Below are 27660 nucleotides of genomic sequence, written 5' to 3'. Positions count from 1 at the left end.
AGGTCACAAATCACAGGAGACCGACCAAAGTGCCACTGGAAAAAGATAAAAATGGCAGCAGGTCAGTACAAGACAGTGGGCAGGGGACTTATATTTACATTTAAAGCTGAAATAAAAAAACACTGGAGGCGTAATTTAAAGAAGTGGTTCACCCATATTTATTATTGGCTACAACGATATTATGTTGAGATACAGGGTTTCTCTCAAATATTTTATGTTACCAATAGTGCCTGTGAGCGGCGCTACTGCAGTCCGCTCTTATCCATCGCCTGACCCCCTGGGCTCCGTGACCTCGGGGATCCGGTGATGTCATGTCAACTTCCTGCTCATCTCACATCACTGCGGCCGGCCCCAGTCTTCATGAGTTACTGGACTGTGGGCGGCGTTTCACTACTCTTCACAGCCCAGCATCCTTCTTGCTTGTGGCGCTCTGCAAGCGATTGAAGACTGAGCAGGGATGCTGCACTGTGATGAGCAGGGAAACTCCACCCACAGTCCAGTGACTCACGGAGACCGGCCGTGGTGATGTCAGGTGAGCAGGAAGTTGACGTGACATCACCGGATCCCCGAGGTCACGGAGCCCGGCGGTCAGGCGATGGGGAAGAGCGGACTGCAATAGCACTGCTCACAGGCACTATTGGCAACACAAGGTATTTGACAGAATAATTAATGAATATGGGTGAACCACCCCTTTAATAGACAATATGAGGAGGGGCTAGGGATGTAGAAATAAGGCAGGATAATGGGGTAGTTACTCCTTCTACTGTTCAGAGGCTGCTCATAGGAGCAGCTCATAAACTAAGTGATTCTACCTATAGACAAAAGCTTTTGGGGTCTGGGACAACCAATGCCAAAGGGGCCGCATATGATACAAATATCTATACTGATTTATTTATGCTTGTATGTATTAGGGTCTATTTGTTTATTACCTTTTTCTGCAACTGGGCAAAAAAAGTGGTTAAACGCAATGAGAAAAAACATAATATGCCAACAAGCAAGTGAATAGATCTTAAAGAGTTGTCTACTACTCGGACAACCCTTCACAATCACCATATTTTCATCTTACAAAATATTAACACCTATACCCCCCTGTGAGGAATATTGTGAGTAATATGACATTCATACACGCCGGTCAACAGCCACTTTCATATTTTTTTAAATGTTTATTGAGTAACAGAAATCAGCCAGGTACAAATAAGAACATGTATAATGCATACTTTCAAAACTGTAAGAGAATTCCATACAAAGAAACACATATTCCAGGAAATAACTGAATTTGAGCAATATCATATTTGCTAAATTTATACGTCGTGGGACTCATAAAGGTAGTTTACTCCATGAAAGGAATTTACGTTTAGCCAATTCTAGAAGAGGGTATATATTTGATGGGAGGTCGCGTTTGCTATCTTTTTGTATAATGATACCTAAATATTTAAAGTCTGAGACTAAGTGCCGAGGGGATAAAGCTCCTAAATGGGACGTGGGACCATGGGAGAGGGACATTAGATTTATCCCAATTTATGCCTAATCCGGAATATTTAGTAAAGTCATCTATAACACCAACAACTCGAGGCAGTGACCGCTCCACTTCTTCCATAAATATAATCATATCGTCTGCATACAGACCGATTTGTATCTACCCGGTCCGCATTCCAGATACCCTTAAAGGGAAAATGTTACCAGATTTGGCAACTATAAGCTGCGGCCACCACCAGTGGGCTCTTATATACAGCATTCTAACATGCTGTATACAGTGCCTACAAGTAGTATTCAACCCCCTGCAGATTTAGCAGGTTTGATAAGATGCAAATAAGTTAGAGCCTGCAAACTTCAAACAAGAGCAGGATTTATTAACAGATGCATAAATCTTACAAACCAACAAGTTATGTTGCTCAGTCAAATTTAAATAAATTTTCAACATAAAAGTGTGGGTCAATTATTATTCAACCCCTAGGTTTAATATTTTGTGGAATAACCCTTGTTTGCAATTACAGCTAATAATCGTCTCTTATAAGACCTGATCAGGCCGGCACAGGTCTCTGGAGTTATCTTGGCCCACTCCTCCATGCAGATCTTCTCCAAGTTATCTAGGTTCTTTGGGTGTCTCATGTGGACTTTAATCTTGAGCTCCTTCCACAAGTTTTCAATTGGGTTAAGGTCAGGAGACTGACTAGGCCACTGCAACACCTTGATTTTTTCCCTCTTGAACTAGGCCTTGGTTTTCTTGGCTGTGTGGTCGTTGTCTTGTTGGAAGATGAAATGACAACCCATCTTAAGATCCTTGATGGAGGAGCGGAGGTTCTTGGCCAAAATCTCCAGGTAGGCCGTGCTATCCATCTTCCCATGGATGTGGACCAGATGGCCAGGCCCCTTGGCTGAGAAACAGCCCCACAGCATGATGCTGCCACCACCATGCTTGACTGTAGGGATGGTATTCTTGGGGTCGTATGCAGTGCCATCCAGTCTCCAAACGTCACGTGTGTGGTTGGCACCAAAGATCTCGATCTTGGTCTCATCAGACCAGAGAACCTTGAACCAGTCTGTCTCAGAGTCCTCCAAGTGATCATGAGCAAACTGTAGACGAGCCTTGACATGACGCTTTGAAAGTAAAGGGCTCGTCTGGAACGGAGACCATTGCGGTGGAGTACATTACTTATGGTATTGACTGAAACTAACGTCCCCACTGCCATGAGATCTTCCCGGAGCTCCTTCCTTGTTGTCCTTGGGTTAGCCTTGACTCTTCGGACAAGCCTGGCCTTGGCACGGGTGGAAACTTTCAAAGGCTGTCCAGGCCGTGGAAGGCTAACAGTAGTTCCATAAGCCTTCCACTTCCGGATGATGCTCCCAACAGTGGAGACAGGTAGGCCCAACTCCTTGGAAAGGGTTTTCTTCCCCTTGCCAGCCTTGTGACCCTCCACGATCTTGTCTCTGATGGCCTTGGAATGCTCCTTTGTCTTTCCCATGTTGACCAAGTATGAGTGCTGTTCACAAGTTTGGGGAGGGTCTTAATTAGTCAGAAAAGGCTGGAAAAAGAGATAATTAATCCAAACGTGAAGCTCATTGTTCTTTGTGCCTGAAATACTTCTTAATACTTTAGGGGAACCAAACAGAATTCTTGTGGTTTGAGGGGTTGAATAATAAATGACCCTCTGAATAAACTTTTCACAATTTAAAAAAAAAAACAAAACAAAAGAAATAACATTCTTTTTTGCTGCAGTGCATTTCACACTTCCAGGCTGATCTACAGTCCAAATGTCACAATGCCAAGTTAATTCCGAATGTGTAAACCTGCTAAATCTGCAGGGGGTTGAATACTACTTGTAGGCACTGTATAAGAGCCCAGGCGTCTGTGAAGAATGTAAAAATCACATTATAATACTCCCCTAAAAGGTGTGTGGGTTGTAGACTGGTTAGATGGGTGTCTCTGTTTTCCTGGTCCGGCGCCTCCTCTTTCGACCATCTTTGTCTTCCTTCTTCTGAAGCCTGGGTGCATGATGCATTCTACGTCAAGTACACTAGCCAGCATTGGGGTCCTGCGAAGACGCACTACAATACTTTGATCTGCCCTGCTCAGGCGTGTCATCCCAAAATTAATAACTGACCGAGAGAAGTCAACAGGTCCTTCATGTTTGATAGCTATGGATAGATCACATCATAACTAGAAATATGATGATAATATCTGCCGTGTGGGACACTTAAAGGCAAAGATATTGGGAAAACTGCCAATTCATACTTTTCTCCAGCTTCAAGGCACTGCCCATGTCCAGCCCAGTCATAAGTCACAAAGGAGCGGTACATGGGAGATATATAGGTTCATAAAATTTTAATGTTATCATCCATACTGACTGATGTATTATTGCACAAACAGTAAGCAATGTGTTTTCAAGATGTATGCTGAATACATTCATGTTTCAATGAAAATCAATAAAAAATAATTGCTTAAAAAAAAAAAAAAATCAGAGCGGACATTTTGAGGGTGTCTTTTCTCTGAGAGGTCACATTATGTAACGTGTCGGGAAGTTCCAAGGAAACCAGTGGCTCTACAGTGCCTCCCCTGTGCTGAGCCAGCACCAAGTCTAGTCAAAAGGAACAAGGTAACTAATCAATCTGTGTATCTGCTTGCAACCATAACCTACTGGTAATTGTATTTCTGACATAATATCTGTAAATCTCATCTTGTATATAGTGTATTATTGAGTTTTCCCTTACGGCGATTAAATATATAATTTAATCTTGGGCTGCTCTTTTATCACGATCCCCGAACCCAGGCCCGGACTGACCATAGGGCAATTCTAGCAAATGCCAGATGGGCCAGTCCCTGTAGTGTGCCGCTCTATCTGCAGTCACCGCTGCTCTGCTCAGTAGTGTGCAAACCGGGCAGTATTATCTGCCGTGCACACACTAACTGCAGCAGGACCAGGAGGCAGCGCGCTGCGCCAGCTCTGCTGTATGATAGTGTGCCCGGCATGCACACACTGCTGAGGAGAGCGACGGTGGCGGTGACCACAGCTTCCTCCTTCCTATTCAAATGTATTTGCGTATAATGATACCTAAATATTTAAAGTCTGATGAGATCAGCACCTTGCTGACATCACAGTGCTGCGGGCGCCATACTGGATACATCAGGCAGCGATAAGCGCTCCATGGAGAAGCCGAAGAGACAATTTTAATTAATGGAGATGAGTGGGGAGGTGCCATGTGTACACATAACGGGGAACATTTGTGAAGGAACACAGCTTTGTGACAGGCAGAGGTGGAGTACTGTATTCCGAGGGAGGGGGGGAGGCAGGAGTGTGTAGTGATGGGGTAGTGTAATTTGTGTGTGTAGAGGGTGATGGGGGGTGCATTGTATTATGTCTGGGGAGGGGGTAATGGTGGGTGCATTGTATTGTGTATGGGGGGTGCATTGTATTGTGTGTGTGGGCAGGAGGTAAGGGTGGGGTTCATTGTATTTGTGTGTGTGTGTAGGGGGTGATGGGGGGGGTGCATTGTATTGTGTGTGTGGGGAGGGGTAATGGAGGGTGCATTGTATTGTGTTTGTGTGTGGGTGGTAATGGGGGTGCATCGTATTGTGTGTGTGTGTGTGTGTAGGGGTAATGGGGGTGCATTGTATTTGTGTGTGTGTGTGTGTGTGTGTGTGTGTGGTGGGGATTACAAAAGAGCAGTTTGGAGGGAAATATATAAATAAATAATAATAATAAAGGGGCAATATGGGGGGATATTATGGAGAGAGGCAGTGTGGGGGTATAGTATAAAGAGAGCAGTGTGGAGGGGACATTATGGAAAGAGGCAGTGTGGGAGGTATTTTGCATAAGGGCAGTGTGGGGGTGGATATTTTGTGAAGGAAGCACAGCAATTATTTATTCAGGTGCACAGCATGGGAGATATTTATATTTATGGGGCAGTATAATAATACTTTTATTTTTAAAGGTGTTGTGTGGGGAAGTGCTGCTGAAGAATAAAGAGGGAGGGCTTCAGAGACTAGCGGTGGGCATGAAACCTCATGATGGATGAGAACGACTCAGAAGATGTCACCTATAAAGATACCTGGATGTAAATGATTATTTGTGATATTGCCTGCGTCTTATCAGTATTGTGGTTCCTGTATGATCCGGAGTCTGATAACAACAACTCCCAGCATCTCCTTACCATTGTTAAGGACAAGCTGGGAGTTGTAGATTCCGGCATCTTCCGAGCCTTCCCATTGATTTGCATTGTAAAATACAGAGCGTTTTCTGAGTGGAAAACACCAGAAGAACGGAGCGGTCACTTCTTTTAATCGCTTGGTGGTTTTAGAAATCTGAAAAGGGTAAAAAATGCTCAATATCCTGAACCCGTGCACAGCGAGATGCATATGGTCATTCGAGGAATTTTCATAGGTAAGAGCAATAAATAGGCCTGAGCTGTAATACTGGATGCAGCCGTGACTGCATGTTATATGGTCGTGTTACACAATCTACAAGTGCACAAAGATATTACACATTCAACACGCGAAAAGTGGACCTGTATACCCCCAAATTCCAGGGCTGGATTTTAGTCCCAGTCCGGCCCTGCCCCATGTCTGTGCGCTCTGTTTAATATTACACACTACCTAGCAGGGCTGTGGAGTTGGAGTCGTGGAGTCGGAGTCGGAGCTCATTTTGGTGGAGTCGGAGTCGGTATAAAATGCACCGACTCAGACTCCTAAAATATATAATAAATTGGGGACAGGAGTGCAATGCAGAATGTGCTGAATATTTTACTAAATAATAACATTTAGTATAATGCTTATATTTAAGTGAAAAATTTATTGTAGTACAATGTGAACATCAGACATTTAATTGTTTTTATGATACAATAATCAAGATATTTGGATAGAACATAAAATATTTATTGGAATACAACTTTAGAACACAAAAAACTAATAAATTGTAAATATGTTATATATATATATATATGTACAGTGTATATACACACACAAGATATATATGTAATCTACTGTATATTACATAGTGTATTACATATTTACAATTTATTACAGTTTTTTGTGTTCTAAAATTGTATTCCAATAAATATATTTTATGTTCTATCCAAATATCTTGATTATTGTATCATAAAAATTATTAAATGTCTGATGTTCACATACACATATTCATGTACTACAATAAATTTTTCACCTAACTATAAGCAATATATGTAGGAGTCGGAGTCGGAGTCGGAGTCGGAGTCGGAGTCGGAGTCGGAGTCGGAGTCGGAGTCGGAGCCGGAGTCGGAGCCGGAGCCGGAGTCGGTGCAAGAAAATTTGAGGAGTCGGAGTCGAAGGTTTGGCTTACCGACTCCACATCCCTGCTACCTAGGCTAGTTTCTCACCCGATATTGTCCTGCTTGCTAACGGACCAGGCTTACATCTAACAAGAAACTGGTGGGAGACTACTGGACTGGCCGAGATAGTCCTGTTTCACTGAAGCTAATGAAAAGGATCTGTTGACCTGTCTGGATTGAGAGCGAGTTAGGTGCCATGTCGGAGGTTGCGCGGCTTGTTCTGTCTCAGTCCCCTTGCCTTCCTATGGTCGCATGGATAGGAGGTGTCAGGGTTACACTGCGCCAAGCGGACCTTATGTACCCCTAGGGGGCGTGGAATGCTGCGTGTTGTCAGAAGTGATGAGGTCGTATTGCGTGGCTCCAACGTATTAGAGACGTCAGGGTGGGGCAACGAAGTGCGTTGTCATCACATATTGACAGGTCGTTGAACGAGCGGAGGGATGTGTGCATGACGCCTCCTCCCTCACAGCTGGTTTGTGACATCCCCTGTGGTGCCGGTGCCGAGCAGTGACATTATGTCTCGTGACCCCTGCAGCCAATCAGCGGCCTTTTCACTCTCCCCCTTCAGTTGTAACTGACACCTGGAGGAAGCGAAAGCTGCGGCTTCTCTCTCACTTCCTCCAGGTGTCTGATTTGTCCGAAGAAGAGGAGAGCAAAGCCAGCATTGACTGACTGGAGGGATTGTGATATAAACATGAAAAATTTGGTGAAAGGTCCTCGAGGGCTTCCATTAACGCTATCTCTGTGGCAATTAGTGCATCTTAAGAAAACAGGGAATAGTAAGGCCCAGATGTTCCAGAGATTGTCCACCTTATGTTCATTATTAAACGTTTAGTATAGCAGCATTAGACTGTGAAGGAAGAAACGCTTCAATTAACTTTTGCTTTTCTTGGACTGAAACTCAATCCCTCGTTTTGTTTACCCTAAGCCTTTGCCTGCTTCCATCGCCTTTATGGCTAAATGTTTTGCATGCTACAACATTCTAGCAATGTGTGATTTCAAGCCGTGTCCTCCCTAGCAGTTTATTTTTCTTTACAGGGTGCCTCTAAAATTAAAAATGATCCAACCTCTACCTTGAAAATGTACATCCTGTAAAGCTCTGACCAAATTACAGCGAAGGCTTTCTAAATTTAGTTGTTTTGACATTACAGCAAGAGGCAAGTATCAGTGCTCAGAAGTTTCATAATTGTGCATATCCCATTAAAGAAGCACTCCAGAATATTTATCGCATTGCAGTGCAGGATAGGCTGTTAAAGAATATTATAGCAGTTCTTCTGTATAGTATACCTGTTTGTTTACGTGTCCTGTCTGAGTTGTGTGCCATCTTGATTATTCCCTATTCCATATCCTACGTATCCTATAGGATGTATATACAGCAGCTTCAGTATACAGAGTCTTAATGTATCCTGTGTGATATATATACAACAGTCTCGGTGTATCCTATGTAATGTATTTAGCAGAGTCTCAGTATATCAATATATCCTTTGTAATCTATACTGCAGAGTCTCGATGTATCCTATGTATTGTACACAGCAAAGTTTCAGTGTATCCTATGTGATGTATACAGTAGTCTCATTGTATACTATATTATCTATACAGCAGTTTCAGTGTATCCTATGGGATGTATATACAGCAACTTCAGTATCTCCTATGTGGTGTATACAGTAGTCTCATTGTATCTTATATGATGTATACAGCAGTCTCAATGTATCCCATGCAATGTATACAGCAGAATCACAGTGTATCCTATGTGATGTATACAGCAATTTCAGTGCATCCCGTGTCATGTGTACAGCAGTCTCAGTGCATCCCATGTCATGTATACAGCAGTCTCAGTGTATCCTATGTAATGTATACAGCAATCACAGTGTATCCTATGTAATGTATACAGCAATTTCAGTGCATCCCGTGTCATGTGTACAGCAGTCTCAGTGCATCCCATGTCATATATACAGCAGTCTCAGTGTATCCTATGTAATGTATACAGCAATCACAGTGTAGCCTATGTGATGTATACATGAGCCTCAGTGCATTCCATGGGATTTTATACGGAATATGTATATGATGGCATATAGTATATGATGGTATATAGTATTCAGTATATGTATATGATGGCATTTAATATGCAATATTGGTGTGTCATGGTATATAGTATATAGTATTTGCTGGTATATTTTAGATGTATATGATGGTATATAGTATACAGTATATGTGTTTGATGGTATATTGTATACGTATATGTATATGATGGTATATAGTATATGGTATATGTATATGATGGTATATGGTATACGGAATATGTATATGATGGTATATAGTATACGGTGTGTATGTATGTGTGTATATATAATATATATATCCACACACTACAGTTCAAAAGTTTAGGGTCACTTAGCAATTTCCTTATTTTTGAAAGAAAAGCACATTGTTTTTCAATGAAGCTAACATTAAATTAAATAGAAATATACTCTATAGACTGTTAATGTGGTAAACTCTAGCTTCAAAAGTCTGTTTTTTAATGCTATATCTACATAGGTGTATAGAGGCCTATTTCCAACAACCACCACTCCAGTGTTCTAATGGTACAAGTACATTGTGTTTGCTAACTATGTTAGAAGACTAATGGGTGTTTAGAAATCCCTTGAAAACCCTTGTCCAAGTATGTTAGCACAGCTGAAAACAGTTTTGCTGATTAGAGAAGCTATAAAACTGACCTTCCTTTGAGCTAGTTGAGAATCTGGAGCATTACATTTGTTGGTTCCATTAAACTCTCAAAATGGCCAGAAAAAGAGAACTTTCATGTGAAACTCGACAGTCTATTCTGGTTCTTAGAAATGAAGGATATTCCATGCGAGAAATTGCCAAGAAACTGAAGAAGTCCTACAACGGTGTGTACTACTCCCTTCAGAGGAGAGCACAAACAGGCTCTAACCAGAGTAGAAAGAAAAGTGGGAGGCTGCGCTGCACAACTGAGCAGCAAGACAAATACATTAGAGTCTCTGGTTTGAGAAATTGGCGCCTCACAGGTCCTCAACTGGCAGCTTCATTAAATAGTACCCGCAAACGCCAGTGTCAACGTCTACAGTGAAGAGAGGCGACTCCGGGATGCTGGCCTTCAGGGCAGAGTGGAAAAGAAAAAGCCATATCTGAGACTGGCTAATAAAAGGAACAGATTAATGTGGGCAAAAAGCACAGACATTGTACAGAGGAAGATTGGAAAAAAGTGTTATGAACAGACAAATCGAAGTTTGAGGTGTTTGGATCACACAGCAGAACATTTGTGAGATGCAGAACTACTGACAAGATGCAGGAAGAGTGCCTGACGCCATCTGTCAAGCAAGGTGGAGGTAATGTGATGGTCTGGGGTTGCTTTGGTGCTGGTAAAGTGGGAGATTTGTACAAGGTAAAAGAGATTTTGAATAAGGAAGGCTATCACTCCATTTTGCAATGCCATGCCGTACCCTGTGGACAGTGCTTGATTGGAGCCAATTTCATCCTAAAACAGGACAGTGACCCAAAGCATACCTCCAAATTATACATGAACTATTTAGGGAAGAAGCAGAAGCTGGTATTCTATCTGTAATGGAGTGGCCAGCCCATTCACCGGATCTCAACCCTATTGAGCTGTTGTGGGAGCTTCAGCTTGACCGTATGGTACGCAAAATGTGCCCATCAAGCCAATCAAACATATGGGAGGGACTTCTGGAAGCATGGGGTGAAATATCTTCAGATTACCTAAGCAAATTAAAAGCTAGAATGCCAAAGGTCTGCAAAGCTGTAATTGCTACAAAGGAGCATTCTGTGACGAAAGCAAAATGTGAGGAGAAAATTATTATTTCAAGTAAAAATCATTATTTCTAACCTCGTCAATGTCTGGACTATATTTTCTATTCATTATGCAGAGGCGTATCGGGGGGGGGGGGGGGGCTGGCGGAGCATTTGCCCCGGGCGCAGCTATCAGGGGGGCGCTGTCGGGCTGCCTGATGCTGCGCTGTGAAAGTCTCCCTGTGTTTGCCGCTCTGCAGTGGGAGCCGCTATTCTCTGAGCGCAGCTGTCACGCTGACAGCCGCACTCATAGAAACTGCAGCGCGCGGCTCCCACTGCTCAATTGTCCTTGTATCTGTCAGACGCGAGGACAATTGGAGCGGTGATGCCGGCACTAACTTCCGGGTCAGAGTGACGTCTGTAATGTGATCAGGTCAGCTGATCACACTGCTGACCTGGAAGTCAGGGCCGCAGCGCAGAGGCGGCAGAGAGCACAGACGTAGGAACATTATGGGGTGAGGGGGGGAGGTATCTATGCACACGGAATGGGGGGACAGAGGGTGGGGAAAGGGAACTATCAGTGGACACATTATGAGGGGAAAGAGCAGGGGTGGGCAATTAATTTTCCCATGGGGCCGCATGAGAAATTGGGATGGTTTTAGAGGGCCGGACTAATATAATTAACTCAGTTCTACCCAATATACTACATTACTACACCCCCTCCATATACTACACCTGTAATATACTACATCACTACACCCCTATATACTACACCTGTAATATACTACATCACTGCACCCCTATATACTACACCTGTAATATACTACATTACTACACCCCCTCCATATACTACACCTGTAATATACTACATCACTACACCCCTATATACTACACCTGTAATATACTACATCACTACACCCCCCATATACTACACATGTAATATACTACATCACTACACCCCCCATATACTACACCTGTAATATACCACATCACTACACCCCTATATACTTCACCTGTAATATACTACATCACTACACCCCTATATACTACACCTGTAATATACTACATTACTACACCCCCTCCATATACTACACCTGTAATATACTACATCACTACACTCCTATATACTACACCTGTAATATACTACATCACTACACCCCTATATACTACACCTTTAATAAACTACATTACTACACCCCTATATACTACACCTGTAATAATATACATCACTACATCCTTATATACTACACCTGTAATATACATCACTACATCCCTATATACACCTGTAATATACTACATCACTACACCCCTATATACACCTGTAATATGCTACACCACTACACCCCTATATACACCTGTAATATGCTACAGCACTACACCCCTATATACTACACCTGTAATATACACCACTACACCCCTATATACTACATCTGTAATATACCACATCACTACACCCCATATACTACACCACTATATACTACACCACTATATACACAACACCATATACTACACCTGTAAAACTACACCACTACACCCCCAGTATTAGTCACCAGTCCCCTCCCCCCCATTGTCCCCTCCTCAGCTTATTAGTCACTACTTACCTCTCCCTTCTTATCGTCCCCATCCTCAGGCACCTCCGTACAGGCCCCCCGCTGAGCTGCTCCTTCTCTTCTACGGGCCCTGGCTGCGCCGATGCTGTTCTTGTACGGACCCCCGCCACTGCTCTCCAGGCCCCGGCTGCTGCAGTTTCTTCTCCTGCCGGGCGGGAACTTTTGAAATGATATGCGCGCCGTACTGACAACATCAGAACGCGCGCGTGTGTCACAGAGAAAGGAGCCGGGCAGTGAACAGAGGAGAGATTCCTGCGTTCCGCATTCTACACTGTGCGGAGCTGCAAGATCGCTCCCTGCCCGGCTCCTCTGCAGCGGCTGAAGACGGGCGGGCCGGTCACAGACAGTAGGCGGGCCGAATGTGGCCCGCGGGCCACCCCTTGCCCAGGTCTGGGATAGAGGTTGGGGAGGGGGCAGTATCTAAAGACAGTATGGAGGAGAGAGGATGGGAAAGGAGCAGTATCTATAGACACAGTAGGGGTGAGGGGGAACGATCTTTTGACAGTATGGTGGGAAGAGAGGTGGGGGAGTTAAATGCATCTTTGGGCACAGTATGGGGAGAGAAATGATGAGGGATGATGTATGGGGAGAGAAATGATGAGGGATGATGTATGGGGAGAGAAATGATGAGGGGTGATGTATGGGGAGAGAAATGATTAGGGATGATGTATGGGGAGAGGGATGATGTATGGGGAGAGAAATGATGAGGGGTGATGTATGGGGTGAGAAATGATGAGGGATGATGTATGGGGAGAGAAATAATGAGGGGTGATGTATGGGGAGAAAAATGATGAGGGATGATGTATGGGGAGAGAAATGATGAGGGGTGGTGTATGGGGAGAGGGAGGATGCGGGTTGATGTATGGGGAGAGGGAAGATGCGGGGTGATGTATGGGGAGAGGGAGGGTGAGGGGTGATGTATGGGGAGAGGGAGGGTGAGGGGTGATGTATGGAGAGAGGGAGGGGTGAAGTATACAGACATGATATGGGCAGCAAATGGGAAAGAAATTTTGAGGACACAGAATAAAAAGTTACATGGTATGAGGAGCAAGTGGGCAGGAAGGGGAGTGAGGTGGAAAAGTATATGGACACGCAGGAGGTAGTTAGTAAGACAGTAAGGGATGAGAAAAATGTGAGGGGGCACAGAATAGAGACTGGGTAGTGCAGGGACGTGGTATGGAGAGGGGGCAGAATTGGAAGACAGTGTGAGGCCATAGCGAGGAGGGTGGGATGAGAGGGCACAGTATAAAGACTGGGCAGTATAGGGTGATACAGTGAGAGGACAGTGTGAAGAGTATTATGGAAAGGAGATGGAGTGTGTGGGGCATGTACGATAAGAGGGGCAGTGTGTGGTTCATATTTTGTGCAGAGAACACAATGAGGGGTCATTATTTATTCTAGGGCACAGTGTAGGGCAGATATTTTTAAATCGAAGTATTATAATCATTCTGCTATTTTAGGGGCATCGTGATGGGATGTGCTGCAGAAGACCGGAGAAGATGGAAATCTGCAGAGACGAGATGTGAATGTGAAAAGTCATCATGGCGTCAGGACAAGGTGAAGAGAAATAAACGACTCAGAGGCAACCTCATCTATAAGGTACCTGAATGTAAACGTTTATTTGTGACTATGTCCCATCATTAGGCCTCGGGCCCACTTGCGCATTGCTTCTGATGTGAGCGCAATGGGACCCCCACTGATCAGCTGATTATGGTGCAGGTGGCTGAAAATGCTTATTTCTGGATCTGCTTCGTCCTCTGATGGTGTCCGCGACCGGGTACTGCATATCAGCCTCATTGATTTTAATAGGAACCTGCTGCCACTTTCAGAAGATGGAGCAGATCCAGAACTAAGCACTTCTGGCCACCTGCCACCAACAGTGCTGGCCAAAAGTATTGGCACCCCTGCAATTCTGTCAGATAATACTCAGTTTCTTCTTGAAAATGATTGCAATCACAAATTCTTTGGTATTATTATCTTCATTTAATTTGTCTTCAATGAAAAAAAAAAAAATTGTCATAAAGCCAAATTGGATATAATTCCACACCAAATATAAAAATGGGGGTGGACAAAAGTATTGGCACTGTTTGAAAAATCATGTGATGCTTCTCTAATTTGTGTAATTAACAGCACCTGTAACTTACCTGTGGCACCTAACAGGTGTTGGCAATAACTAAATCACACTTGCAGCCAGTTGAAATCGATTAAAGTTGACTCAACCTCTGTTCTGTGTCCTTGTGTGTGCCACATTGAGCATGGAGAAAAGAAAGAAGACCAAAGAACTGTCTGAGGACTTGAGAATCCAAATTGTGAGGAATCATGAGCAATCTCAAGCCTACAAGTCCATCTCCAAAGACCTGAAAGTTCCTGTGTCTACGGTGCGCCGTGTCATCAAGATGTTTAAAGCCCATGGCGCTATGGCTAACCTCCCTAGATGTGGAAGGAAAAGAAAAATTGACTACAGATTTCAACGCAAGATTGTGCGGATGGTGGATTAAGAACCTCGACTAACATCCAAACAAGTTCAAGCTGCCCTGCAGTCCGAGGGTACAAGAGTGTCAACCCGTACTATCCGTCGGCGTCTGAATGAAAAGGGACTGTATGGTAGGATACCAAGGAAGACTCCAGTTCTTACCCCGAGACATAAAAAAAGCCAGGCTGGAGTTTGCCAAAACTTACCTGAGAAAGCCTAAAACGTTTTGGAACAATGTTCTCTGGTCAGATGAGACAAAAGTAGAGCTTTTTGGGAAAAGCCATCAACATAGAGTTTACAGGGAAAAAAAGAGGCATTCAAAGAAAAGAACACGGTCCTTACAGTCAAACATGGCGGAGGTTCCCTGATGTTTTGGGGTAGCTTTGCTGCCTCTGGCACTGGACTGCTTGACCGTGTGCATGGCATTATGAAGTCTGAAGACTACTAACAAATTTTGCAGCATAATGTAGGGCCCAGTGTGGGAAAGCTGGGTCTTCCTCAGAAGTCATGGGTCTTCCAGCAGGACAATGACCTAAAACAGACTTCAAAAAGCACTACAAAATGGTTTGAGAGAAAGCACTGGTGACTACTAAAGTGGTCAGCAATGAGTTCAGACCTGAATCCCATAGAACACCTGTGGAGAGATCTCAAAATGGCAGTTTGGAGAAGGCACCCTTCAAATCACAGGGACCTGGAGCAGTTTGCCAAAGAAGAATGGTCTAAAATTCCAGCAGAGCATTGTAAGAAACTCATTAAGGCCCTGTGCGCACTGGAAAATGGAATTTTCTCAAGAAAATTCTGCAGGTATTCAAAGATTACCGCACCCGTGGTAAAAAAACGCGGCAAACCGCACCCGAAAACCACATGCGGTTTGCCGCGGTTTTACCGCGGCATTGTTCGCGGTATTGCCGCGGTTTTGCCGCGTGCGGGTTGGTATGTGCTTTATTGCATTCAATGCAATAAAGCACATTGAAGAAAAAAAAAAGTAATTTCATTCTGAGATAGAGAAATAGACAGAAGAATAGATAGAAGAATAGATAGACAGACAGAGGGATAGATAGAAGGATAGATGGATAGATAGATAGAGGGATAGATAGAGTCCCTGTGAACACACTCTGCATTTCTCACGGTCGGCAGTGTGTTCACATTACCGGCCGTGGGAAATGACCGGTAATTACCTCTGCTGTCTCGCTGCGAGGCTGCATTCATTCACCGCTGTGACAGTGTCAGTCGCGGCTGGATGTAAGCAGTGCAGGACCTGTGGATTACGCCGGAGCGGTGGATTACGTCGGAGCTTTGTTTCGGGAGGGGTTAATAAAAGGGTGAACGAGGCTTATTTGTGTTTTATTTAAAATAAAGGATTTTTCGGTGTGTGTGTTTTTTCACTTTACTTACGGGTTGATCATGTCAGCTGTCACATAGACGCTGCCATGATCAAGCCTGGAGTTAATGGCGGTGATCCGCCGCCATTAACTCCTTGCATTACCTTGACTGCCACTGCTAAACGGCAGCAGGAAGAGCTGGGGACACTCCGGTACTGCCGCATGCGACAGTGCCGCGGCAGCTGCGGCTGATCTTCTCGGCTGCGTGAGGGGGAGTGAGGCGGGGGACATTAACCCTGGCCCTCTCCCTCCCCAGCCTGAGAATACCGGGCCGCCGCTGTGTGCTTACCTCGGCTGGACAGTAAATATACAGCGGAGCCCACGTGCTTTGTTTTCTATATTTCCGTTTTCTTTCTATGTGTGTTCTATGTGTCTGTGTCTGTGTTCTATGTCTGTGATGTCTGTGTGTGTCTGTGATGTGTGTGTGTTTACTCTCTGCTCTGCTTCCTCTTCCTGTAATGACATCACTTCCCTGCAAAACCGCAGGCAAGCGATGTACATTACTGGAGGTAAACCGCGAAATACCACAGGGAATAACGCAGGAAAACGCAGTGAACCGCACAGAATTTGCTGCCTGCGTTATTCCCTGCGGGATTTCACGATTACATTGGAGTCAATGGAGTGAAATCCCGCAGCGACGTGCGGAAAAGAATTGACATGCAATTGTTTTTGCTGCGGGAATCCCACTGCAAAACATGCAGCTGTCAAAATCCGCCTAGTGCGCACAGGATTTTTTTTCCCCATAGGTTTTGCTGGTGATTCACTGCAGAGATGTTATGAACATTTTCTGCAGCGAAACATGCAGCAAATCCGCAGAAAATCCGCGCAAAATCCGGTAAGTGCGCACAGGGCCTGATGGTTACCGGAAGCGGTTGTTCGCAGTTATTTTGGCTAAAGGTTGTGCAACCAAGTATTAGGCTAAGGGATACTTTGCACGTTGCGACATCGCTACTGCGATATCGTCGGGGTCAAATCGAAAGTGACGAACATCCGGCGCCGGTAACGACGTCGCAACGTGTAAAGCCTAGATGCACCCATAAACTATCGCAAAAGCGTCGTAAATCGATGATCTGTGTAGTGTCAGTCTTTTCCATAATTTCGCTGCAGCGACAGGTACGATGTTGTTCCTCTTTCCTGCGGCAGCACACATCGCTGTGTATGAAGCCGCAGGAGCGAAGAACATATCCTTACCTGCGTCCCGCCTGCAATGAGGAAGGAAGGAGGTGGGCGGGATGTTTACGTCCCGCTCATCTCCGCCCCTCCGCTTCTATTGGCCGCCTGTCGTGTGACGTTGCTGTGACGCCGCACGACCCGCCCCCTTAGGAAGTAGGCGGGTCGCCGGCCAGAGCGACGTCGCACGGCAGGTAAGTGCGTGTGAAGCTGCCGTAGCGATAATGTTCGCTACGGCAGCTATCACAAGATATCGCATCTGCGACGGGGGCAGGGACTATCGCGCTCGGCATCGCTAGCATCGGCTAGCGATGTCGCAGCGTGCAAAGTACCCCTAAGGGTGCCAATACTTTTGTCTGGCCCATTTTGGAGTTTTGTGTGAAATGATCAATGATTTGATTTTTGTTTCATTCTCTTTTGTGTTTTTTCATTGCAAGCAAAATAAATGAAGTTAATAATACCAAAGAATTTGTGATTGCAATCATTTTCAAGAAGAAACTGAGTATTATCTGACAGAATTGCAGGGGTGCCAATACTTTTGGCCAGCACTGTAGAACAGGCGATTGGCGGGGGTGCCGGACCCCGACCAATCAGACATTGGTGACCTATCCTTAGAAAAGGCCTTTAGCGTTAAAGTAGTGGAAAATCTCTTTAATAACGTCTTGTGCCGTCTGACAAGTTAAGGGTTACTAAGTTTTTATTTATGTTGTTAGGAGCATTAAAGGGATTTTCCAAGTTTGTGATGAGCCTGCAGTCACTCTGTGTGTCAATCTATGTGACTGCAGACTTCTGAATTCTCAGTGCGCACACTGCACGCTCTCAGGATTCTCTGGTGCCGGCGGTGAGAGTGGGAGGTTATGAAGCTGCAAGTATGCGATTTACATAGATGTGGTCACGTGCTGAACAGACAAGCTCAATGAAAATGAATTGACTGAGGCTGGACACATCAAATCAGAATGTGGCCAGAAGTCTACAAATCTCATACTTGTGCTCACATGATCGTCCACTCTCGTCACTGGCACCGGAGAATCCTAAAAGTGTGCAGAGCATGCGTTGTAAGAATTCAGAAGCCTGAAGTCACAAATAGTCACTGCAGACTTTCATCTCTAATCTGGACAATCCCTTTAATTACAAAATTAAGTATTGTAATATCCTCAGTTCTAACAGCGTGTAATACACCCACTGTCACAATTCAGCTCTGCTCGCTGGTCACCACATGGCCACTACACTCATATGTGATTTTCATACTTGCATGTGACAATTAGCTTTTCTTCATACGTTTCTCATTGAACATTGAGAGAATTATTAAGAGAAGCTCGTTACCACATGTAAGTGTGCAAATCACATATGAGTGACTGGTCACATGATGAAAACCCAAATTGCTTGGTGGGGGGGGCACCAAACTGAATTCTTGCCCCGGGTGCTGGAAAGCCTAGATACACCTCTACATTATGCAAGTCATTTGGTAAATAAAAGTATGACTTTTCATGGAAAAGACAAAATTGTCTTGGTGATCCCAAACTTTTGAACTGTAGTGTGTGTGTGTGTGTGTGTGTGTGTGTGTGTGTGTGTGTGTGTGTGTGTGTGTGTGTGTATTTGATGGTATATAGTCTATGGAATATGTATATGATGGTATATAGCAGTCATGGTGAACCTTTTACAGGCCGAGTGTCCAAACTGTAGCCCTAAACCCATTTTTTTTTCCGAAGTGCCAACCAATCCTATTATGTAAATAGTTGATTTTAACCTTACCTTTGCCGTCTTCTCTTCTCCTCAGCAGGGGGCATCACGCTCGTGCTTACCACACATTGAAGCTGAGCCACTGCTACTGCCCTTTCCAGACACAGCAGTTGGATTGATCACTCTGGAAAAAATTGCAGCATATTAGACAGAGATTTTAGCATGGAATGCAATCAGATTTCTCCCTGTAATCCACATCTACATTTCAAAGTCTGAACATCTTGAAATCCCATAAAGACGTACGAGTTGCTCCCCTCCCCCTTCATTGTGTAGTTATGTCCACCTTCTTGGGCCACTTCCTGTTAAACATGTCTCCCATCCTTATATATATTTCCTACATTCTGGTATATTTGTCCCTTATCATGGCCTCATCCTGATAAATGTATCCCATCCCGGCATATTCCCCATCCTGGTAAATGTACCCCATTCCTGGTAAATGTCCTCCATTCTGGTAAATGTACCCCATTCTTGGTAAATGTCCTCCATTCTGGTAAATGTATCCCATCCTGGTAAATGTACCCCATCATTATAAATGTATCCCATCCTGGCATGTTCCCCCATGCTGTTAAATGACCCCATCCTGGTAAATTTACCCCATCCATGCATATTCCCTTATCCTGGCAAATGTCCCCATTCCTGGTAAACGTACCCCATCCTGGTAAATGTCACCCTTCCTGCTAAATGTTTCCTCATCCTAGCATGTTCATGTACCCCCATTCTGGCATATTTCCCTCCAGCCTGGTAAATGTATCCCCCCATCCTGTAAATGTACCCCTTCCTGGCATGTTCCCCTTCCTGCTAAATGTACCCCATCCTGGCATGTTTCCCCCCATCCTGGCATGTTTCCCCCCACCCTGACATGTTTCGCCCCATCCTTGCAGCCATGTTTCCCCCATCCTTGCAGCCATGTTTCCCCCATCATTGCATGCTTCCCCCATCCTTGCAGTCATGTTTCCCCCATCTTTGCATGTTTCCCCCATCTTTGCAGCCATGTTTCCCCCATTCTTGCATGTTTCCCCCATCCTTGCATGTTTCCCTCCATCTTTGCATGTTTCCCCCCATCCTTGCATGCTTCCCCCATCCTTGCAGCCATGCTTCCCCCATCCTTGCATGTTTCCCCCATCCATGCATGTTTCCCCATCCTTGCATGTTTCCCCCATTCTTGCATGCTTCCCCCCATCCTTGCACGTTTCCCCCCATCCTTGCACGTTTCCCCCCATCCTTGCACGCTTCCCCCATCCTTGCACGCTTCCCCCATCCTTGCAGCCATGTTTGCCCCATGCTGGCACTGTCCCCCCACACCTTGGCACAGCTGCACACAGTTTAAAAAAAAACAAACCTCACCTTCCAGCACCTGCTTCACCGCTGCATGCTGCTGTGTCCTCAGTCAGTTTCTGCGCAGCCACAAGATGCCGTCGCCGCTTTCTGACGCTCCTCCGTCTCCTAGGCAACAGGCCTGCGGCCTTGGAGAGGGAGAGTGTCAGAGGGAGGAGAAATGTCTCTGCTCCAACACAACTTTGAACTGCCGGTGCAATCACACCGACAGTTCAAAGTGGCTGAATGTGGCGACAGCGCGCGTGCTGACAGAAAGGGCTCTGCGTGCCCAGTCTGGCAGGCGTGCCATAGGTTCGCCATCACTGGTATATAGTATACAGTGTATGTATATGATGGAATATAATATACGGAATATGTATATAGTATACGGTATATGTATATAATGGTATATAGCGTCTCTATGGGGTTTCCACTGCTCTTAAGTGATCCATAGCTATACAATAGGTGCATCTAAATCCCCTACGAGAAGCAGAATACTCTTGGCATACATCTACAAGTGTTGGCCCAGGTGCTATATCCGTCGCCTGCTTCCACAGTGGAGGACAAGCTGGAGCATGTAGTGCTTGTCAATAGCAATGTTACTGCAGTGACATAAGAACTATTTATAACATAATCTTTTCTGAAACTCCCAGAGTAGGAAACAGCTTTAACCCGGTAAAGTCAAGTCTTTGTGGCGGATGCATACACAATGTGCATCACAGACCACCCAGCGGGAACATTGTAGGGATTTTGTTGCCAGTAATGAGTTTCAGGCGATGTCTAAGGGGAAAGTGAACGGTATTTTGATTTTATCGTTCCAGACATTTGTCAGCCCAAAAATGTATTATTTGTAAGGCGACTTTTTGTGCCGTTTATAATAGGTTCTGCTCGTTAAGAGCTCTCGCATTCCTGAGGATTTGCTTCACGGTGTTGTAAGATCAGCTCGTGTGTCGTATTTGTGTTGGCAGCAGATTGTCTTCAGGTGTGTCAGCCTTATTCTTCATCATTTATTTAGTCACAAAGGATTAAGTTGTGTTCACACGTGAGCTTGAGTTGCGGTTCCTCTTCCATCCCAGACTTCACAAGAAATTGATTAATCTAGGATATGACTATGATAGAGACATTAAGGCTATGTGCCCACGCTACAGGATTTACCGCGGATTTACCGCGGATTTTGCCGCGGATTTACCGCGGATTTGCCGAAAATCTGCAGCAGCAGCACTTCCAAGCCATTTCAATGGCATTTTGGAAATGCTGTGCCCATGCTGCGGATTTTTCCGCGGCGGATTTGCCGCGGATTTTGATCCGGAAAAATCTGCAGCATGTCAATTGTTTGGTGCAGATTTGGTGCGGATTTTTGGCTTTGAATGGGGAAAAAAAAAAAAAAAAAATCCGCATCAAAATCCGCGGTAAATCCGCGGGTGCGGATTTGCCGCGAAAGTCGCGGATTTTCAGGCAAAAAAATCCGCAGGGACATTCTAGCGTGGGCACATAGCCTTACCCTGCTGTTCTGTTCCCATGTACTATACACTTGTATTGCTCCTGGGTCACTATGACCCGGTTTATTAAATCTTGATTTTAGATACTCTAACTCAATTATTTTTATACCTTTTGCTTACTAGACTGTATGGGAACATGTTTAGAAATAAAAAAAAAAAGAAAAATGAAATTGACATTTTTTTTAATTTTTTTTTTTTATTCAGAAAAAACGTAGTAATAAGCAAAACGAAAAATAGCAAACTACACGTATGTGGTAAAAAAAACAAACCAAAACAAGCAAATCAAACATTTTGTGAAAAAAAATTAAAGATAATAAACACTTCAACTTGAACATATTCACATTCTAATATTACTTTATGTATTCTTGCATGAAGAACAATAAACATGGGCTTTGCATAAGAATTTTTGGCATCCAGAACATGTAATACTTGTTTTATTATCACAAGAATAAGGGCAATAGCTGCACCTTTTTTCTTTTTATTCTTGAAGCACCGCTGGTAGAGGCCATGGGGGTAGTGGTTGTGGAGGCCATGGTTTCACTTTCCTGAGCATGTTGCTGGATGTTCTGTACAAGGCATGTTGCTCCATCCGTTCTGGGTGTTACCTTTCTTTCCTCAATAAAACAAGGAGATAAGCCAGGAAGACAGACTTAGGGCCGTTTCAGATCAGCGGTATTCTGCCGCACTCGCAGATCCGGCACAAGGGCAGTACAGTACTTTACAGTTCTCAGACAGTGCTGCAAGCCCCGGTCACATGCTGTCACATGCTCCGGTCACATGACCCTATGTGCCCGGAGCTTGCCAGTGAACTGTAAAGTACTGTACTGCCCTTATGCCGGATCTGCGAGTGCGGCAGAATACAGCTGATCTGAAACGGCCCTCACTTAGCAAAAAAAAAATCATTTGGAGGCCTTTAGAGCTCAGCTTTATAAAATAAGGCCCTCTTACACAGCGCGTTCTGCGCAGTCCATTCTGCGCAGAATATACACGTGTAGTGCACATCTAGTGATCTCTCTGGATGTGCTCTACATTTTAGTATAGACTGCGCACCAAAAATAATCAATATAAAGCCATTTTTATTGTGCGCAGATCTCAATGCATACACCCGGCAAATCGTGTGTACGACCCCATTGAAATAATTTAGGAAATAAATAAATTGATGTACAACATATAATATAACAGTAGATGCAATAAATAGACCCAACTGAGGTTCTAACTCCTTTATTTCACTGAAAATATGGCCTCACAGCTGTAAAAAATGATGCCGGGTCACAATGACCCGAACACGACAAGTGTACAAATCGGTGTGTAGCTAAAAGTAAACACAAAAAAAATACTCATAGATAGGCCCACCAAATGAGGAAAAGTCAAGTAACCTCAAGTTTTAGAAACTTATAGAAAAATGTCTACAGGGCCACAAAAAATTGTCTACGGGTCACTATGACCCGAACAGAACAGCAGGGTTAATACTGAGCAGACCAGAAGCAATTCAGTGAGTAGCAGGGCTGTGGAGTCGGTAAACCAAACCTTCGACTCCGACTCCTCAATTTCTATTGCACCGACTCCGACTCCTACATATATTGCTTATAGTTAGGTGAAAAATTTATTGTAATACGTGAACATGTGTATGTGAACATCAGACATTTAATAATTTTTATGATACAATAATCAAGATATTTGGATAGAGCAAAAAATATATTTACTGGATACAACTTTAGAACACAAACTGTAATAAATTGTAAATATGTAATACACCATGTAATATACAGTAGATTACATATATATCTTGTGTGTGTGTGTGTGTGTGTATGTATATATGTATATATATATATTTATATATATCTATATCTATATATATATATATATATATATATGTATCTCTATATATATATATATATATATATATATATATATATATATATATATATATAACATATTGTATTACATATTTACAATTTAACAATTTATTAGTTTTTTGTGTTCTAAAGTTGTATTCCAATAAGTATATATTATATGTTCTATCTAAATATCTTAATTATTGTATCATAAAAATAATTAAATGTCTAATGTTCACATTGTACTACAATACATTTTTCACTTAAATATAAGCATTATACTAAATGTTATTATTTAGTAAAATATTCAGCACATTCTGCATTGCACTCCTGTCCCCAATTTATTATATATTTTAGGAGTCGGAGTCGGTGCATTTTGTACCGACTCCACCAAAATGAGCTCCGACTCCACTAAAATGAGCTCCGACTCCACTAAAATGAGCTCCGACTCCGACTCCACGACTCCGACTCCACAGCCCTGGTGAGTAGTATGTAGTAGTACAACAAGTACCAGTAAAGATATATAGCAAATTAGTAGAAACTCATAGATAAAACTCGAAGTTACCATAGCACACCATCGTTTGCATATAAAGTGGCGTGAATCCTGATTTCTTATTCTTTTGCATGTTAAATTGTAACACTTAAATGTTTGAGATCACCAAACAAATTTAAACAAGAGACAAAGATAACACGAATAAAAACAAAATGCAGTTTATAAATTAATGTCTTTATATTATTAAGGAAAAAAGATAGCCAACTCTACAGGACCCTGTATGAAAAAGCAATTGCCCTTCATGACCGAGGATGTACCGGCATGTCCTAAAACATGAAGAGATGCTACTGCGGTGAGTCGGCGGTGATCCCTGCACATGTCTGCTGATTTGAACAGCAGACATGTGCCACTATCAGGTGTGGGTGGATCCGCGATCCACCTGTGCTTATTAACCCCTTAAATCATGCTGTCAAAATGTGAACATGCCTTTCCACGCCACCATCGGAGGCCCGTGACGCGATCACAGGGAGCCTATGGTTGTCATAGTAGCGACGGGTCATGTGATGACTCCTGTCGCTATCTTGATGTAGTTCCTGTTATAGCCGACAGAACTGCAGCTGTAACAGGAACGCGGCATTTCTGCTGATCAGAGCTGTGCAGCTCTAATCAGCAGAAATTAATCAGTGATCAGACTGCTGATCCTTGTAGTACCCTAGGGGGACTAGTAAAATAAATAAAAAATATTAAAAAAAAGTTTTAAAAAAATAAAAAACCTAAAAGTTCAAATCACCCCAATTTGCTCCATATTTACCAAATATTTGGTATTGCTGCATTCAGAAATCAAAATATGAAATTAGTTAATCTGATTAGTAAACGGTGTTTCGGCAAAAAAATCCAAACGCCAAAATTGCGTTTTTTGGTCATCACAAATTTTGCACAAAATGCAATAACAGGCGACCAAAATGTAGCATCTGCACAAAAATGACAGCTTGAGATGCAAAAACTAGGCCATCACTGAGCCCCTTATCTTGAAAAATGAAAATGCAACGGGTTGCGGAAAGTAGCGCATAAATTGCGCCACTTTTTTTGGACAAATTTCTGAATTGTTTTAACCCCTTAAATAAATGTAAACCTATACATGTTTGGTATCTACAAACTCGTACTGACCTGAGTCATCAAACTGACACATCAGTTTTACCATGTAGTGAAGACTGTGAATAAAATACCCCAAAAACTATCGTGCAATCAAACTTTCTTTTGCAATTTTTCAGCACTTGGAATTTTTTTGCCATTTTCCAGTAACTATATGGTAAAACTCATGGTTTCATTTAAAAGTACAACTTGCCCCGCAAAAAACAAGCTCTCACATAAGATTGACAGAAAAATAAAAAAGTTACTGCTCTCGGAAGAAGATGAACGAAAAACAGAAAATCGTCCAGTGGTGAAGGGGTTAAAACATAAATTACCTGTGATTTATCATATCTCTTTGAAGCTGAGTTCTATTTCCCTAGTCACACCTAGGCCTGATTATTGCCACACCTGTTCTCATTCAAAAAAATCACTTAAATATGACCTGCCTGACAAAGTGAAGTAGACCAAAAAGATCCTCAAAAGCTAGACATAATGCCGCAAACCAAAGAAATTCAGGAACAAATAAGAAACAAAGTAATTGAGATCTATTAGTCTGGAAAATGTTACAAAGCCTTTTCTAAAGCTTTGGGACTTCTGTTAGCTGTTCAGAGTTTCATCACTGTGTCAGATTTTACCATCAGTTTTTCATCAATGATTTTTTACATATGAAAATATAAAATAAACTGCAAAATTTCTCTTATCCATTAGAACGTTAATCACGGACATTACACGGACTGCACATAAAAGACAATGTGTCCTGGCAGAAATGTTTCACAGACAAATGGACTTGTATGGATAATTTTGATCTGAAAGTTGGCTAAAAAAATGAACATGTTGACTTTATTTTTTTGCTGACCACATAGACATGTGAACAGCCATATAGACGACAATGGGTGGGGGTCTATCCATCAAAGCCATGGACAGAACAAGGTGCTTTATTTAGGAGTACCAGTAGAATAATCCTACAGTCATAATGGTATAATGAATTTTTGTAAAGCAGAAGTATAACCAATTTTGAGTGGAAACCAGGGATGTATATTAATGGTATATATTACATCCTCTTCATAAAGCAAAGTTCACATGCTGTATTGTATACCAACAAGGCAGCTCTGTGATTTATCCTCACAAAACATACCATTCCTGAGAGAACACCATTACTTCTTACCCTATTCCTGCTGATATAGATAGTCATTTATAACTATCACAGCAGTCACACTTTCACATGGTTCATTCATTTTGCACAAAATAAAACATCTCTTAAATTTTAGTCACAAGTTCCACTAAAGTATTGTTAACTTTGACTAAAGGGGGCTTTACACACTACGACATCGCTAATGCGATATCGTTGGGGTCACGGAATTTGTGACGCACATCCGGCCGCATTAGCGATGCTGTTGCGTGTGACACCTATGAGCGATTTTGCATCGTCGCAAAAACGCTCATCGGTGACATGGGGGTCCATTCTCAAATATCGTTACTGCAGCAGTAACGAAGTTGTTCCTCGTTCCTGCGGCAGCACACATCGCTCCGTGTGACACCGCAGGAACGAGGAAGCTCTCCTTACCTGCCTCCCGGCCACAATGCGGAGGGAAGGAGGTGGGTGGGATGTTACGTCCCGCTCATCTCCGCCCCTCCGCTGCTATTGGGCGGCAGTTCAGTGCCGCTGCTGTGACGTCGCTGTGACGCTGAACGAACCGCCCCCTTAGAAAGGAGGCGGTTCGCCGGTCACAGCGACGTCGCTAGGCAGGCAAGTCTGTGTGACGGGTCTAGGCAATGTTGTGCGCCACGGGCAGCGATTTGCCCGTGTCGCACAACAGATGGGGGGGGGCTAGCCACACTAGCGATATCGGTCCTGATATCGCAGTGTGTAAAGCGGCCTTTAGTCCAGAAATATTTGGACAGTGACACAAGTTTTGTCATTTTAGCTGTTTACCAAAACCTTTTCAGGATTCAATTATTTAATAAATATGGGGCCTAAAATGCTAGCATAAAGAGAAGAATTAATGAGAGCAAATGCATAGGGTTGACTGCAAGGTGCAATGTAGTCAGCTTTAAAAATAGAAAGACCACATTAAAATTTGCCTAAAAGCATATAAAGGGGCTACCCAGTTCTGGAAAAGCATTCTGTGACAGATAAAACCAAGACCATCCTGCACCTGAATGATGGGAAGAAGAAAGTTTGATGACAGCTTGGAACGGCTCATGATCCACAGCACACCACATCCTCTGTAACACATGGTGGAGGTGGTGTGATGGTCGGGTAGGCATGGCTTCCAATGGCCCTGGGTCACTAGTGTTTATTGATTGTGACTGAAGACAGAAGCGGCCGTATGAATCATGCACCATATCAAAATTAAGGGTGGCTTTACACGCTACGATATTGCTAAAGCGATCTCGTTGGCGTCACGGAATTTGTGACGCACATCCGGACGCTTTAGCGATGTCGT

At 43.5% G+C, this 27660-nt stretch overlaps 1 protein-coding gene across 1 annotated transcript in view; it reads left to right on the top strand.

The window, feature by feature from the left end:
• Positions 1 to 27660, top strand: part of LOC142256901 (myosin-10-like) — a 304675-nt gene that overhangs the window by 45055 nt on the left and 231960 nt on the right. The window lies entirely within an intron of this gene.

The sequence above is a fragment of the Anomaloglossus baeobatrachus genome, chromosome 11, assembly GCF_048569485.1.
Source record: "Anomaloglossus baeobatrachus isolate aAnoBae1 chromosome 11, aAnoBae1.hap1, whole genome shotgun sequence".
In the NCBI taxonomy this organism is placed as follows: domain Eukaryota; kingdom Metazoa; phylum Chordata; class Amphibia; order Anura; family Aromobatidae; genus Anomaloglossus; species Anomaloglossus baeobatrachus.
The sequence above is the reverse complement of the archived record's forward strand: the minus strand, read 5'-3'. Positions and strand labels throughout refer to the sequence as shown.